Here is a 15,831-nt window from a genome sequence, read left to right on the forward strand (position 1 = left end):
GGCTGGAACAATTTGCTGAAAAGTCTAGTGTTCAAATCAGCTTACCTGAACAATTTGCACATGTGGCTGGTCTGAAGAAAAAAGAAAGGCAAAAGAATGGATCGAAACGAAAGAAAACTTGGATTGACAAATTTGAAAAGAAGAATAATGCAAAGAAGAAGAAAACAAGCAAACCTGTACAGCATGAAGAAAGTGGAAGTCTTGCACCAGACTCTCAAGCATATGAGAGAAATAGGCAGTCTACTTTAGAAGGATATCAAGAATATGAATTACTTAGTAGTTTTAACCAACTTCTTATGGTATACTGACACTTCTCCTTTTACATAAAAAAGATTCTAAAATTTTACAATGCTATGTTCCTTTCTATTTCTCTCTCTTTTCAGAGTTCAAGTGTTATTCAAGATGTCAGTAATCCTCACTCCTTCGGAGGGATGGCCGAATGGATGGCTGGTATTTTTAGCTGAGCTCTTAAATGTAAGTCTAGGTGAATTTTACATATATCTTTTCTTTTTTTTTGTTTGCAGGAAATGTACTGAAGACATGATAAACTGGGTGGTACAAGCTTTTGCATATGATAAACTCTGAAGGTATATGTTCTTGTGTTAAGCTTTTGTGGCTGACAGCTTTTGTATAAGCTTTTGTGTTAAGGACATCTCAGTTTAGAAGAAGACATCTGTAAGATTTTAATTACAGTTGAATAAACTAGTGACTCACGTCAAAAGACATGTTCAGTATAAAGTTCTGTGTTCTGTATGGTTTACAACTTGGGTGCTTGACACAGGAAGGAGAAGAGAAAAGGAGGAAATATGGAAGTTTGATCCTAGCCGTTGCTAGTTAATTGGATGGCTCAAATGCCCCTACTGCTTAACTCGCAGTGGCAGTGACCACTGCACACCATCTGTGTCCCAAGCGAAGCAATCAAAGTGCAGGGCCACGGGTTGGCACATCTTTTTCAGATTATATAGCTGGACAGTTCAGTATCGTGCTGATAAAGGCAGGTGGAACAGCTGGTCAAAGATCATCAATTTCACTTCCTCAAAAGTTAGGGATTTATTTTTTGCACAAGAATATAGCTCTGGAAAGACGTGCAGGTATGAGGTATCTCATCTGGCCATCCCACAAGTCACTCCAAAATGAACATGTCTAACCATTTTTAAATGTCACTGATGCCCTTTGAATTTATCTATTAGCTTTAGAATGTTCCTCCACCAAAAAGAACCCTTCTTTGTGCTGCCAGGCAGTTTCCCATTAGGGTATTTCTTTTCCCAAACCAAATACACCCAATGTAAATCTTCTTTGTTATAAAACTTGTGCAGATTTTAAGAAGGCTTCAAACACTATGTGGCATTAATTCCTGACTTTTGAATTGTTATCTTACAGCACATACACTCAGTCAGATTTCACCACTAATTCCACCACGCGTCCACACAAAAGCTACATGTTCATGCATACATCAATACAGCCTAGTCTTTTGCCTTCAATTGTATATTTGTTGGATAGGCGAAGATAATTCATTGCGTGCTTTTGAAGGTAATTCAGGAGAAGATCTACTGTGATCCTCTTTAGTTAACCTAAGAAAAAAACTATATCGCTTGTCACCGTTGCCGCTTAGTCTTTCTTTTCTCTTCATCCTTTTCTTCTGAACACTTGCTTGCTTTGCATATCCTGAAAATTAAAATGATGCATTGGTACGAGATTTATCCAAATTGGAGAACTTATTTAGTTATCCTAAGAACAAAAAAAGTATATTGCTTCTCACCATTGACGCTTAGTCTTTCTTGCATCATCTTGCATCCAATTGTCACTATCTTCATCTTCATCATCATCTTCATCTTCTTCGTCCCTACAACTTTCTTCTAGCATGACATTTTTTGGCATGGAATACAATCCTAACCTGTTCGTTAAATTCTTCAATCTTGCTAGTATATCCTACACAGTATAATCATGGTTTTTAATTTGTACAGACATGGCACAAGTAAAAGATATGCCATTTTACCACAGGAAACAGATATACCATACCTCAAGCTTCCACATTGTAGAGCATTTCTCCTTGGAGGAACAATCTACCTTGAGGTACTCATCCAAATCTTCTGTAATCTTATTCTGAGATGCCGGTGGGCTAGCACCTTGGTGATGAGCGATTGACAACACGGTGTGCGTGTGGCGTGTCTCTTGGTAGGTTGTGGTTGCAGGTGACAGGTGGAGACAAGGTACATGCGGCAACGAGTGAAGAACGAAGATAGGATGCTGCGTTGAAAAACCGCGGGGGCGGAGAAGGGCGGATCGAGGCTTGCATTCGAGGGACAGGCGATCGTGCGGTGTACGTCTACTGTACTTGGCTACACGGCGAGAGGACGTCGAGGGAGGTTTTCGGATTATGCCACAAAATCCGGGGTTCGCTGGTTGAGCCACAAAGCCATGCATCGTACCGGGACGCCCGTGCGGCAGGCGTTGGCCGAAGATGGAAATTCCGACAATCGCGATACGATTTCGGATGGTCGTGCGGCGACATCGCGAAGATCACGTCGTAGAGATGGAGGGATTGCGGACATCGCGGAATTTACCATGGAGGACGTAATTGGAATTTACGCCCCTACGTTAGATTTATTTAGCGTAGGGGGTTATGTGTAAATAGGTCGTGCCACCCTAAGGATATAAATATGTGGCACCTAGGGTTGAGAGGGCGCTCTTGCTTTCTCGCTTGTTGGTCTAGCCTAGGGTTTCAATACTAGCGAGGGATTTTTGTTGATCTCTCCAATTAAGAGAGGGAGGACGATCGGGCGGAGGCTAGATGCACTTTTGTAGAATAATTACACTTTAATCATTCGTCCTTATGATTTGTTCTTTGTTCGTGCGAGATCCGATTTTCCTCCGTTCCCTTTGTTTTCGTTGTTTGCGCCGCCGGTTTGGTTGTTCCCTTTTTGCTGTTCAGGGACGCATCGTTGCGGGAGGACAAGGTCTGCTCCTGGCGGTCAGCCACGGCTCGCAGCGTCGCACCAGGGCCGCCCGCCGATGAGCTCGTACGATTAGTCCGTACGCTGCCTGCTCTACTGAAGCGCACGTCTCTGGATTTTGCTGTGTGTGCCCCGTACAAGGGAGGTGACCGGCCAGGAACAGCGTTCTGCTTCCGAACAGCGCACGCATGCGCCTGCAGGTGACTTGCAGGTCGTGTCTCTGCTTTGCAAATTTCCTTCTCATTAGCACTTTCAATATTACACATTAATATTGTTTCTAGAAACATCACTCACGCATGCACCAGGGAAGGTGAGGTCACTTTCTAGGAACAGTAAACAACCTTTTTGCAACCATGTGCTCTTTTGTTTAATATTTTGTTTAGTGGGTCTTTATCACGTGATTTAGCTTTTTGCTTACCCCTGTCTTTTTATCTGTGTTGGAAATTGCAAATAAATTTTATTCTGATTTTACTCAAATTGCTTCCGTGAATTTTTGTGAGGCTCCTATTCACCCCCTCTGGTCGCCAGTTTCGGTCCTTCATATTCATTGAGTAAGCCTGCAAACATAAGATGGTCATGCATTTGCAGAACTAATTCAACTCGTCAAACAGCTGATGCAGTACTTACAATGGATTTAATGAACCGGTGGACATCATCGTTACTTTCTCTCTTCACAACATGTCCACCGCACACATCATTGTTTATTAGGAACGAAGCATTTTGATTATTATTTGTGTCCATGAAACCAGTGAGATGAAAGGTAAAATCCACAAATGAAACATCTTGAAGCCACTTCAAATATTCTTTATACTTTTGATCATCAGGTTCCTGATCGCTCTTCTGTTCAGGTACTTGCTCTCGACTTTGATCCCACATTTTTGGCCCTGCTCTTTTTAGGCTAGACTAATCCTTTTGAGATCTATGGTTGCAGAAAATGATTAAGTAGATCAAAACCTGAACAGAACAAGGCCATTTTATATAAGAACATTCTGAATAGTTTGAACTAGACCAATCTTTGAGAAGAACACTTACATTGTTTACGGAACTTGGAAGTCTTCAATCGTTTGTTCAAATTCATCCTCACCAAATTGCTTCTTCACTCTGTGGACATTATGAGGCTCTACAATCCAGAAGTAATTCAAGAGCGTATTTGCTCGCCATACATCCTTGTCCCGAAAGCAAAGGCCAGGTTCCTTCTTATCTCTGGTGTCCCCATACGGCCATACGGTTGCCACTGGACTTTCAGAAAGTCGACACTGTCGATGCTGAGCGTGTACTCCAGATGGCTTCTCTTCCGAGTTTTGAAGCACTTCAAATCCAGCCATACAGAGAGTTTTGATTGGTTATGTACACTAAAAAATGGAAGCTGAGGCCTCCCTAGAGGAACACGAATCCAGAACCATAACTGAAGAAATGACAAGCACCCTCCAACACCCACTTTCTTGAACAACCCTGCATTGCAAGAGGCCATCCGGAGTTCCCGGTACAGAAAGGCTAATACGGCTGAGCCCCAGCTGTACTGTCCTGCAGTGTCCCAGTCTGCGAGAAGTGGCAGTATGTCAAAATGGACTGTTCCAGAGCTTTTATTCGAGAAGATGAAGCCTCCTAAAATACTTAATGCATAAGCTCTTGTATGACTCTGAATCACAGCGGGTGATGCATTCGTTGGCAATGAGTTGAAATTGTTCATCAGCCATCCTTGGGTAACTTGTGTGGCTTGTTCTTCTCTGCCTTCTTTCAGCTTGGTGGGTAGGGCTACTCCAAGTATTTCTTGAACATTAATGCTGGCACGCCTTATGTCACCAATAACAGCTTTGCCATTGATGGGCAAAGCAAACATCATAGCTACATCTTGCAATGTAGGTGTCATTTCCCCAAAAGGGAAATGGAAGGTATTTGTAATTGGACTCCATCTGTCCACTAAAGCACTCAATAGTCCATGATCCAGAGCCGGCAAACCTTTATTGAGAAGGTTTGAGAAATCAAGAAGGTTCGCCTTGGCCAAGTATTCATCATATTCATGTCTGTGCTTAACCATATGTTCTAGTGAAGTTGATTGACGAGGTTTGATAGGATCAGGAAGTTTTCCTTCACTTATTTTTGGTTGACGAGCATTTTGGAGGATCACCATCTTCCTGCATCACAAATCCAGAACCGCACCAAATTTTCATTGCAAATCTTAGCCATATACTGCAAAATTGTAGCATATTATCACCCTGACCTAGAGCTTGCTCCCTTTTTTTTGATGGGCTAGTTAATTGGAAAGAGTTTGCCATTCTAAAATTCTAGCAGACCAACTGCTACTGCAACTTCGGTAGTTCCATTCGATTCAACCATAAAATTAGCCAAGTGTACCTTTCGTGCTCCAAACTATTTGTTGGGTAAAGCTATTGCTCTTTAAGCAATTTGCGGAGATGATACAAAGACTACAGGGAATAAATTTTGTGCAAAATGGAGAGGTTAGTATTCTCTAAACTAGAATGTTTTAAGTTTACTGCAGCACAAAAATATTGTACAAAAGCTTGCATCACACAAAAGCTGGCTTCATTAGGCATTCTGTCTGTGGTTATAGAAACAAAAATCATTTGAAGCTAAGAATTTCTTGGTTCAATATTGCTGGCAAATTCATTGGTACTTAGATCAAACAGAAGCATGTTATAACTACCAGAAAAAAATGGTGCTAAAGCAATATGCTCCTAACCTCTTCCGCTCCTTGGATGGCTCAGAGGATCAGGAGCCTACTGCTTACATTGAAGTAGCTCTCAGAGGCTTCTGCTCCTTGGATGGCTCAGAGAAAGCTACTGCTTAAATTGAAATAGCCCTCAGAATGGAAGTGCAGTAGCTCTCAGAGGCTTCTGCTCCTAGCACTAGCACGAAAATCGTACAGTGAACAAGTACTGATGGAATGCAAAATTACAAATGGAGAACACATGCACAAGAAACTGGGATCAACTGAACTCACCGGTATAATTGGCGAGGAACCAGTAAGGATTGCGGTGATTTGCCTAGGGTTCGATGAGGATGGCCCCGGTCGAGCAGTTCCTTTGGATTACGGCCACGACCTAGTAGGGTTCGGCATGAATGGGAGAGGCCGATCCACAGTCTAGGCCGGCGGCGTAATCCTTCCAGAAAGAAAAACAATCCACAAAGAAAGAGAGCAACAGCCCTCGCGCTGCATTGACTATGCGACTCGGGAACAGAGGAAAGTTTACTTGAAGGAGAAGATGAATAGAGCAACAGTCGGAGAACAGAGGAAACTTTACTCGAAGAAGAAGAAGAAGAATAGTTGATAAGAGGAAAGTTTACTTGAAGAAGAAGAAGGTGAATAGTTCATACAATATCTGACAATCTTTCCCCCCTTGCACTCCACAGTATTTATCGTACTAGAGACTGTGGCGCGCCTCCGGCCCGCCGATCATCCGCCCAGTGTGGGTGCAGAGCTCGCCGACCAACGCGTGATACATATTATTATTATCTTTTTTTTTATCATTGAATGAACTTTTAAAAATGATTTTGAACATAGGAAGGCCATGAGGTTCACACTGCCGCTATTATGCCGTCAGAATGAAGTATGTAGGTGCAAAGACATAAATTTATAATAATTTGGTATGTAATGTTCAAACAACTACTCAGAGCGAACTATATATATCCTGCTCATGAACTGAAATTTGAAAGATAGAAGCTGACCCATTTGCAGTATATATAAATACGTTAAATAACACAATGTCAAGAAAGAAAGAAAAATATTCATCATTAACATCCGCAACAAATAAGCATCGTCAGATGTCAATATGATATTTTTCAGCATCATTCAAAATGGCGACTTCGATTTTCAAAGTGCCTATTGCTGATTGCAACAAATAGCAATGATGATAAAGGCCACGATCTTTGTAAACCTAGGGGGCTGCGCATCATTCCATTAAGAAGAAATAGATAGTACTCATACAATACGGGCCTAAACCGGACGCACGCACACGGTAGCAGTGATTCTAGGGGCTAATTACGCGAGACGGGAGCTCCTAGACAGTAAACAACCAGCACCATAGCGTCACGAACTATCAAAATGCCATCCTACACTAGATAGGCAGTGTGCCCTAGCCATGAACCAGATCGCCGCTTCGTCCGCGACTACTGCTGCTAGCTGTTGCGGCGTCCGTTGTGGATCTCCGGTGAATACTCGATTATTTTGCTCTTTCCAAATACGCCATGAGACCAAGATAGTTGTGGTGTCGATCCCTTTCTTCCTGGCGCCATGGAAGCTTCGCCTCCGGAGCAGCCACCAATCCATCATTGAAGACCCGGGGGCTGGCAGGAAGGAGGCGTTGCCTGTCATCTGATCTACTGAGTACCAGACCTGCTTCGTGTAGCTGCAATTGGCAAGCAGATGGTCAGAGGTCTCGGGATCCTGGCAACAAAGACAGCACTCGTCCCAGTTCTGTAGCCCATGTTTCTTACGGCGAGCCGATGTCCATAGTCGTTGCATCATAGCAAGCCACATGAAAAGCTTAACTCGAAGGGGGGGGGGGGGGGGGCAAGCTCGCCAGATACAACCGAAAGCTGGGGATTTTACTGATCCAATGAAGAAGAAGTTGTAGGCCGACCTAGCAGAGTATGTTCCTGAATTCTCCCAACACCACGAGATCGTGTCAATAGCTCCTTCCTGGAGTTGGACTTCAGATACGACGTGCCATAGCTGGACGTATTGCGAGATTGCAGCCACTGTTAGGCGTCCGGCAATGTTCCGGATCCATCTTTGTAAACCTAGAAGCAAAGAGAACTATGAATATATTCAATTCAAGGGCACTAAGATATGTAACTTGCATAGAATTATTTAGGATTAAAAGGCAAATGCTTTGGTATCAAAATAGCCATAATTTATCAAGGCTCGTTACAGGGGCAAAATGACCGCAAGCTGAAAGGACAACATGGCGTTGACAACATAATCAGAATTTCAGGTCACCAAGATGGACCTTCAAATATCTCCACTGACACTTCAGCGAACAGCAGCAAAGCTAATCCTTTGTTTCTTAGCCATTTCCATGAGACATCACCATCAGTTTGAAGAAGCACACAGGAGAGCATGTAAACTGGTATGGAACAGAAACGGCACAAAAAAATGTGAGCAATACTAAAGAGAGTGAATATCTTAACAAAACATGACGTTCCAAAGGCCACGCAGAAAAGAGCCATGCATATTAGCCAATGAAGGTAAAGTTCATAGAAAATAACCTTTCATATCTGCAGCAAAGGAGCTTCCCCTCGTCTCTCCCCTTCTTCCTATTTTTCTTTAGGATACCAGTCAATACTAAGTAACTACAAGAACCAAAATTTTAAGAATGAAAACACAACAAAGTGGAAATAATTTGGTAACCAAATCTTGAGTGCACAGACGTCCATGCAACACCTTATATCATATAGCAAACAGATCAATTTAATTGAGTCTAGGAACAATAAACAGAGGTGGAAGGACAGTCCTACATTTTGCATTTGAACTCACCGCAGTATCATATGAGAAAAAAGACGTGCGGTTCTAACTGTTTTTAGCTATGCTGGATTTACCAGAGTAAAACATACGACTCAACATTGAATAGCCACATCACATCTGGTGAAGAGTAATAATGTCAAGAGTTTGCCAAAATAACTCTGAGGTAACGACTTATTGTTCATATCTTTCTCCTTTTCTGCAGAAGGTTCTTGTTCTACACTAATTTTTTTGGAGAACCATTCTTTTGTAGACAATGGAAACTGCAACTTTTCTGTGTCATACTGATTACTACAGTGAGTTCAATTTTTTGCAGCATATTAGTGAAATTACTATGCTTATTTTTAAACCTTGGGCTTAGAAATTTACATACATACATGATTCAAATAAGCAAAATGCTCTGATTTATCCCTAGCTTTGGGAACTAATAATCGATCAAAAGTGGTAGAGGTAGATATAGCTACATAAATCTAGTGGCTAGGTAAACAAAATACGCAGGTGCAAGGCTGCCTAAAAATTCTACATGACCATAACAGAAAGTTATTTTGTAGTGCCAAAATATCTACAGGGCATCATTGGGAATCTAAGCTTGATATAATATTTTACTTTATCCTACAATAAAGTCATGATTTTTTAAACTAAAATATGATGCAGGTATTTTAAGAGGTGCAATTCAACTATGCAACCGACTGCCTCAGTAAGAAATAACTATTTGCCTATGATACCAGCTAGATAACCTACTACATCTAATTGTCAAGTATGAAGAAAATAACATCCAGACATAGAGCATTTGCTATACAGAGCTATATGATCATGTACACACCACATTCGTTCAGCATTATATGGTCTCTAATGCAAGGACCAAAATTTAGAATGACACAGAAACACATATCATCAGGAATCCAGATCAAACAGAAGAACATTTTCAAGATTTATTTTGAGGTCAACTATAAGAGAAACAAGTTGAAGGAGAGTGATACACATTTATACCTAAAATTGAATCCATACATGCCAAAGAAGGTCCGGAGCTTGGCATACAATCCTGTGTTAGAGAGCTGCTCCCAAAACTTCCAAACATGATCCTTTGTCAGTACCCAAGCTGTGATACCCCTTTATCGTGCAAGCATGTTGATGAATTGTGACACCTGGTATAGTACCAGCTCTTGCCATTCAAAACTCTAACACCGAGTTGTCAAGCAACTGTGAAGTAGCTAATGATGTAATATTATAAAAGTAAATACATGTATAAGCATGCGAAAGTACTGAAAATTTTTGATGAACAGAATGGAACTATGATGGACTGAATAAATAAAATGAGATGCCCAAGATCATCCATAAGTTGATAGATATATACTGATCACTTAGTTCTCAACAACATTAGTTTGGTCACAAGAGAATGATAGCTCCTGATTGGGATAGAAATGTAGAGGAAGCCTAAAATTATCATTTCCCAATAGCAATAGAAAACCAGATCAATCCTTGAAGAAAGGAACATGAAGTCACGGAGATTATCATCCAAGCATGAAGTTAAAGGGAAAAAATGTTAGCTTCCAGATTTTAAAAAATGTGTTCCACAAATTAATCTAGGCTATTTTTTAGATAATTAATCTTAGTTCTTTCCCTCGCAAAAAAAGATCTAGGTTCTTTCTCTCACATGATCTTGCGTAAACTTGAACCATATATATACTAATTATTAAACTAACAATTCTGTTATGAGCATTGCATGACTCAGTGAAACTTGAAGACACAATTACAAATAGGAATATAAATACTTATATGTACATTTAGAAGCTGTTAAAGCATATGGTCATGTAACACAAAGCAACTGAAGGTCAAGCACAGAAGCAATTTAACATACATTCTGCTATTCTTAGCAAGTTCAATTAACATGGCCATGATTAGCACACTTCGATGAAACCTGTCTGATAAATCAAACCAATGGAAAATACCTACCAAAGTTATTTCTTCAATGCATGTCGTATTTTATGATTCAATTACAAGTGAAGTGCAGGGAAGCGCAATTGCAAAAAAAAAAGATTATGGGTGCAAAAAGTAGCTAACTTATCTATTTGGATAGGAAAGCTCCCCTATCCATTTCAAGCAAACTGATTTGATAAAAACTGAGAATGCAAATAATCACTTGAGCAGTTCGATCCACCAAGGGAAAAACATGGTGGAAAATGAGGTCTAACGAGATGATGGACTAACATAAGATGGAGATCAGATTTGTCCACCTTTGTCTAAAAATGTTACGATTTCCCATGATGAAAATAGTAGTTTACAGGATAGGATTAAACTAAAAGGGAGCTTGCTAGATTCACAATCTATAGGATCTGACATTAACTACAGCTTATGAAATTTATACTTCATAGGAACATTAAAAAGCAGTGGTGCTAGAAGTTTAGAAATATTGGGCCCCTGCATACCTATGCCAGCCTGAAGGAAGCTCCTGCTTGTACTGCTTCTTGCTGATGCATACTGCCACCTGCCATGGCTCCCCTCCACACATAAGAACATTAAGTAACACAAGTTAACATCTTAAGTAACTCATAGATATGCTTACAATTTCATATATGTGGAATGCATGAGCAGGATTGTGAGGCCATTTCTCAACGACGAAGCACATATGGCATTGCTTGGCATGCTTACATCCCATAACCCTTAATTATAGATAAAAGACTTCAAGCCAGAAGCCATGCTGCTGTACATTCTGCTATAGGCACAATGGCATGCCAAATTATTTCAGTCCTCGAAACATCAAGGTAATTGGTTGCTAATAAGCTCAAGGGAGGCAGGCAAAAATAATTAGGTAAACTCGTATGAAAAGGTTGAAAAAGCTGTGCACCCTTGAAACATGACATACGCTTCACTTCACCCCATCCCTACCGATAGCACCATCTGTCATTGGAATGGCAAATCAACAACAATTGACTATGAATCGCTATCGACTCAAATGTTATTTTTAATTATCCATTATGAGATTTATTGCATTAAAATAAGTCAACTTTGGTCTGAAATGGACATCAAATAAATTGCATACGAAAAGAAGACCACGGTAATTTGGCAACAGTGCATGATCACATCCAAACAAATATATGATTTCAAGTTTATTTTCGAAATGGAGACAAGTTTATTGCAATATGACTACACACAAGAGAACAAAGTTATAAAACATTACTAACTAAAGGAAGCACCATCATATCTTGGATAGAAGAAGAAAATATACTAACATCAACCTTTACATGCCTGCGCTCAATATAGGAGATAAATCTCATTTCAGCCAAGTGGAGATTGCCTATGTTGTGGCTTCGTGTCTTGTCGGCCTGCAACATGTTGAAGCAGATATTTGTCATTATGTACATGCTAATCTCCATTCAGAAATTTAATAATAAAAATACCAACAAAAGTTCAGAGTAAGTACCATTTCAATGAAAACTACCAAATCTTGGATCAGATAGCCAAGCTTGCTTCTTGATCTGTCAGCCAAGCTTGCTTCCTTAATTTAAATGTGTGACAAAAAGATTAAGTTCCAACAATTCTCACAGTCCACATAGAATTGGATAAGCTTTTTCATGAGAACTACAGGGAGTAATAGCTATGAACCAAGATAAAATAATCACAGGAATACAACATACAATGTTCATATTGGAAGAGAATGAAGATTATGCCAACATAAGTAAATTTGTAAAAGGCAAGCCAGAGCGCATAACAATATAACCTAGGCTAGTAACTAGTATCAATAAGCATGAACAAATTTAGAAATGCCAATTGATCAAGCCATCTTCACTTTCTTTTGAAAACTTATTCCAATGAAAAACAAAAAAAAAACAAAATGGAAATTCCTAATGCTTCATTATCCAGCAGCATGTTACCTTTGAGCTAAAAACCTAATGAAATCCATTCTACTATCCATGGTGGATCCTAGAACTCACATTACTACCCAGTTTGTAGTGAGTCTCCAAGGTGGCGGCAGCAGTGGTGCGGTGTAGTAAACGGGCGACGGGGAGGGGAGGGGAGAGGGGAGAGAGAGGAATGAGAGGAGGGTTAGGGCCGAGCACGCGGCGGCATGGTGCAGTGGGGGTTCTTCGCAAAATGGCCAGCGGGTGGTTTTTTGCAAAAGCGACGCGAAATCGGCATTTTCTCTTCTCGGTATTAAAATATTTTGGAACCCACGGGACGTGCCGCAAAGAAATCGAATGAGGTTACTGTTGTCCAGGAGCCTCCCTGGACCCGAAGTCGATTAGTGGAAAACTGGAGGACTTTTTTTGCAAAATTCCATGCACCTGTCTGCCTACTTGTGGACGGCCGGATCTGCGCGATCGGACGGAAACGAAAACGGGGCGACGTGGCCCGTGCCAATGGTTGCCGTAGGACCCCTACGATTAGGGTTAGGGTTATGCACAGGTGTATCCATGATGCAGAATGAGTAGTTAAGGGCTCCCTAGGATGGACGAAGGAAGCGAGATGTGGCCGGAGGTAGGGGAGGAGAGGACGTGAGAGGAGGTAGGAGGCGTCGCGTTGCGGCGGCAATGTCGGAGTTTTATACCCGGCAACCTACCAAGCGGTACCCGAGGTAGTAGATTGGTTGGTGGGGAATCGCCGGACCTGGAACTCGAAGGTAAAAGTGAGGATACAAGACACGGATTTATACAGGTTCGGACTGCCATAATAGCGTAATACCCTACATCCTATTTGGGATGTTGTACATTGCGTCCTGCGCTTAGGTGTTGTTTGGTGTTGAACCTCTTGATGGTTCTGAGGGTTCTGAGCCGCCGATCTAGGTACCCCTGCCCTCCTTTATATACTCCAGGGGGCGGGATAACTAGTCGGATATAAGGAGGAGTCCTAGTAGGATTACATGGTATGAGTCATAGTAGGATTACATGGTATGAGTCCTAGTAGGATTACAGTGGAATCCTAGTAGGAGTCCGTCTTCTTCCTTCCTTGTGGGTACTGGGGATCTATCCCGACAAGCCTCCGAGCGCTTCATAGCCGAATGCAGCAGTCTTCGAGTACTTTTAAGATCCTCGCTGAGTAGTTTTGGTGCTCTTTGAGTAATTTGTCTAGCTGAATCTTCAAAGTTCCTCAAAGCTGCCATGAGGCTAAGGTGTGGTCAAGCCTTGATCATCTCAATATTGTAGTCTTCATATGTGGAGGGCGGCGAAATTCGCACTCCATATGGAGTAGCCCCCGAGCCTTAGGTTGAATCGAAGAATCAAGCTGAGGGTCAATAAAATCTTGAATCTTCTTCTTTCGTCTTGAAAAAAAATCAGCTGATGGGTGTAGCTTATCAGCCCCCGAGCCTTGGATTGATTGATTATCAAGGGTAGCTTAGCCTTCACGCAAGTCATCATTTGAGTAGTTTTGCAGCGTTCAGCCCCAGAGCTTATGCGCCAGGTGAGCCAGAGGAACCACGTCGAGTACTTATTGGTGCTTAGCCCCCGAGCTTGGAAGCTAGCTGAATAATTGGAGATATTCCCGAGTAGTAATTGGCACTTAGCTCCCGAGTCTGGAGCTAGCGAAGCTACTGAAAATATTTCTGAGTAGTAATTGGCACTTAACCCCCGAGCCTGGGGGCTAGCGAAGCCACTGGAAATATTTTTAGTAGTAATTGGCGCTTAGTCCCCGAATTTAGGAACTATCTGTGACTTTAGATGTACGCTGAGCGTTCTGGAGCGTCGTCGTCGAAGTTTGACCTCAAGAGTTTGCTGCCCTCCGGCAAGTAGAGCACGTGTTGCGAGCAAGAGTTTGCTGCCTAGCATGCCAGATGTCGGAAACGGGCGGTGGGGAGGGGAGAGGAGAAGGGAGAGAGAGGGAGAGAGGAATGAGAGGAGGGTCAGGGCCGAGTGCACGACGGCAGAGTGCAGCAGGGGTTCTTCCGGCAGGTGATTTTTTGCAAAAGCGATGCGAAATCGGAATTTTCCCTTCTTAGTATTGAAATATTTTGGAACTCATGCGACGTGCCGCTATGAAATCGAATCGTGGTCACCATTGTCCAGGAGGCTCCCTAGACCCGAAGTCGATTGGTGGAAAATTGGAGGATTTTTTTACAAAATTCCACGCACCTGCCTGCTAGTGGACAGCCGCGCCACTAGCAGCCGGATCCGCGCGATCGGAGGGCGACGTGGCCCGCGCCAATGGTCGCCGCAGGACCCTGGAATCGGGGGTCTTGATTACATGGCCTTGCCTCTTCTGTGCGGTGCAGACACATCAGCTATGTCCGGGCCACACAGCCCAACAAGTGAGCAGTATGGCTCCACCTGTTCATTGGAGACTGAGCATGCATATGCATGGACCATGACTGTAGCAGTACACAATTGATTTGACGTGAGCAAGGTGTTTGCACACTTGATCCGCCTTGTAACAAGTATACCTCCCGTAGTTGGTGGCCAAGGAAGTATGTACAGTCCAAAGGCAAAAGAGGGTATGCTGTATGCATGGACTGTTACACCTAGCTGATTGCAGGGCAACACAGAGATCAGCAATACTTCTCCCGTTGCAGATACTGCACTGCAGAGGCAACAATACCATCAGGTCAGTAATTTTCTTACTGTCATCAGCATGGCATTCAGTGATGCTACCATAGAACTTCATCATATGAGTGTGCAATTTTCCAGAGAGTCCGTAACCAGAGGGGGGAGGGAGGGAGCATACAGTAGAATTTGGGCAATCTTAACTCTCCCGCAAGTTATTTTCTGTAATAAGTTTGGCAGCTGCTGCTAAGCTGCATGCCCTCATCATTGTTCAACAAAAGTGGTGTCGCCATCGAGATCGAGGCGCACCAGCTTGCATACGCATCTTTTTCCACCTGATGATGCTTCTCTCCAGTCTCCCCGCCGCGTCATTTTCACACCGCAAAAGCGCAACGAGCTGCTGATCCTCTTTGCGGGGGAAAAAAGAGAGGAAAAGATGAGAAAGTGCCATGCCATGAGCTGCTCAACAGCTCGACGAGCCTGCACGGAGCTGACGGCATGTGCGGGCCACTCCGAAGGAACTCTTGGTCCCTGCGGCAGTTGGTGTGAATCCCTGAACGATGCAGCGGTTGAAGAGCAGAGATTGACCTGGAACCCTGGACGGATCCGATCTTTCATCAGGGTCGCAGCTCCAGGTCGAGCTCATTCATCCATGGAACAGCGTATCCAGCGTGGATTCTGCGGAGAAGGCTGGGAAATGGCGCTGCGAATCGGGCTCGATCACGATGCATGTGTCATTGACCATTTTGAAGGCGATGAGCTGGTTGCTGAAAGGTGAAAGTCTGACCCAATCGGTCAGCTGCTGACCGGTGGCGATCGATGAGCATGCAGTGACCACTGACCAAGACCAACCGCCCGTTCGACCATTCGCTGTCAATCCCTTCTGTCCTCTCCTCTGTCTCACTCGACGCTGAACAGGAAC

Source organism: Setaria viridis, chromosome 6, assembly GCF_005286985.2.
Source record: "Setaria viridis chromosome 6, Setaria_viridis_v4.0, whole genome shotgun sequence".
NCBI classification, from domain to species: domain Eukaryota; kingdom Viridiplantae; phylum Streptophyta; class Magnoliopsida; order Poales; family Poaceae; genus Setaria; species Setaria viridis.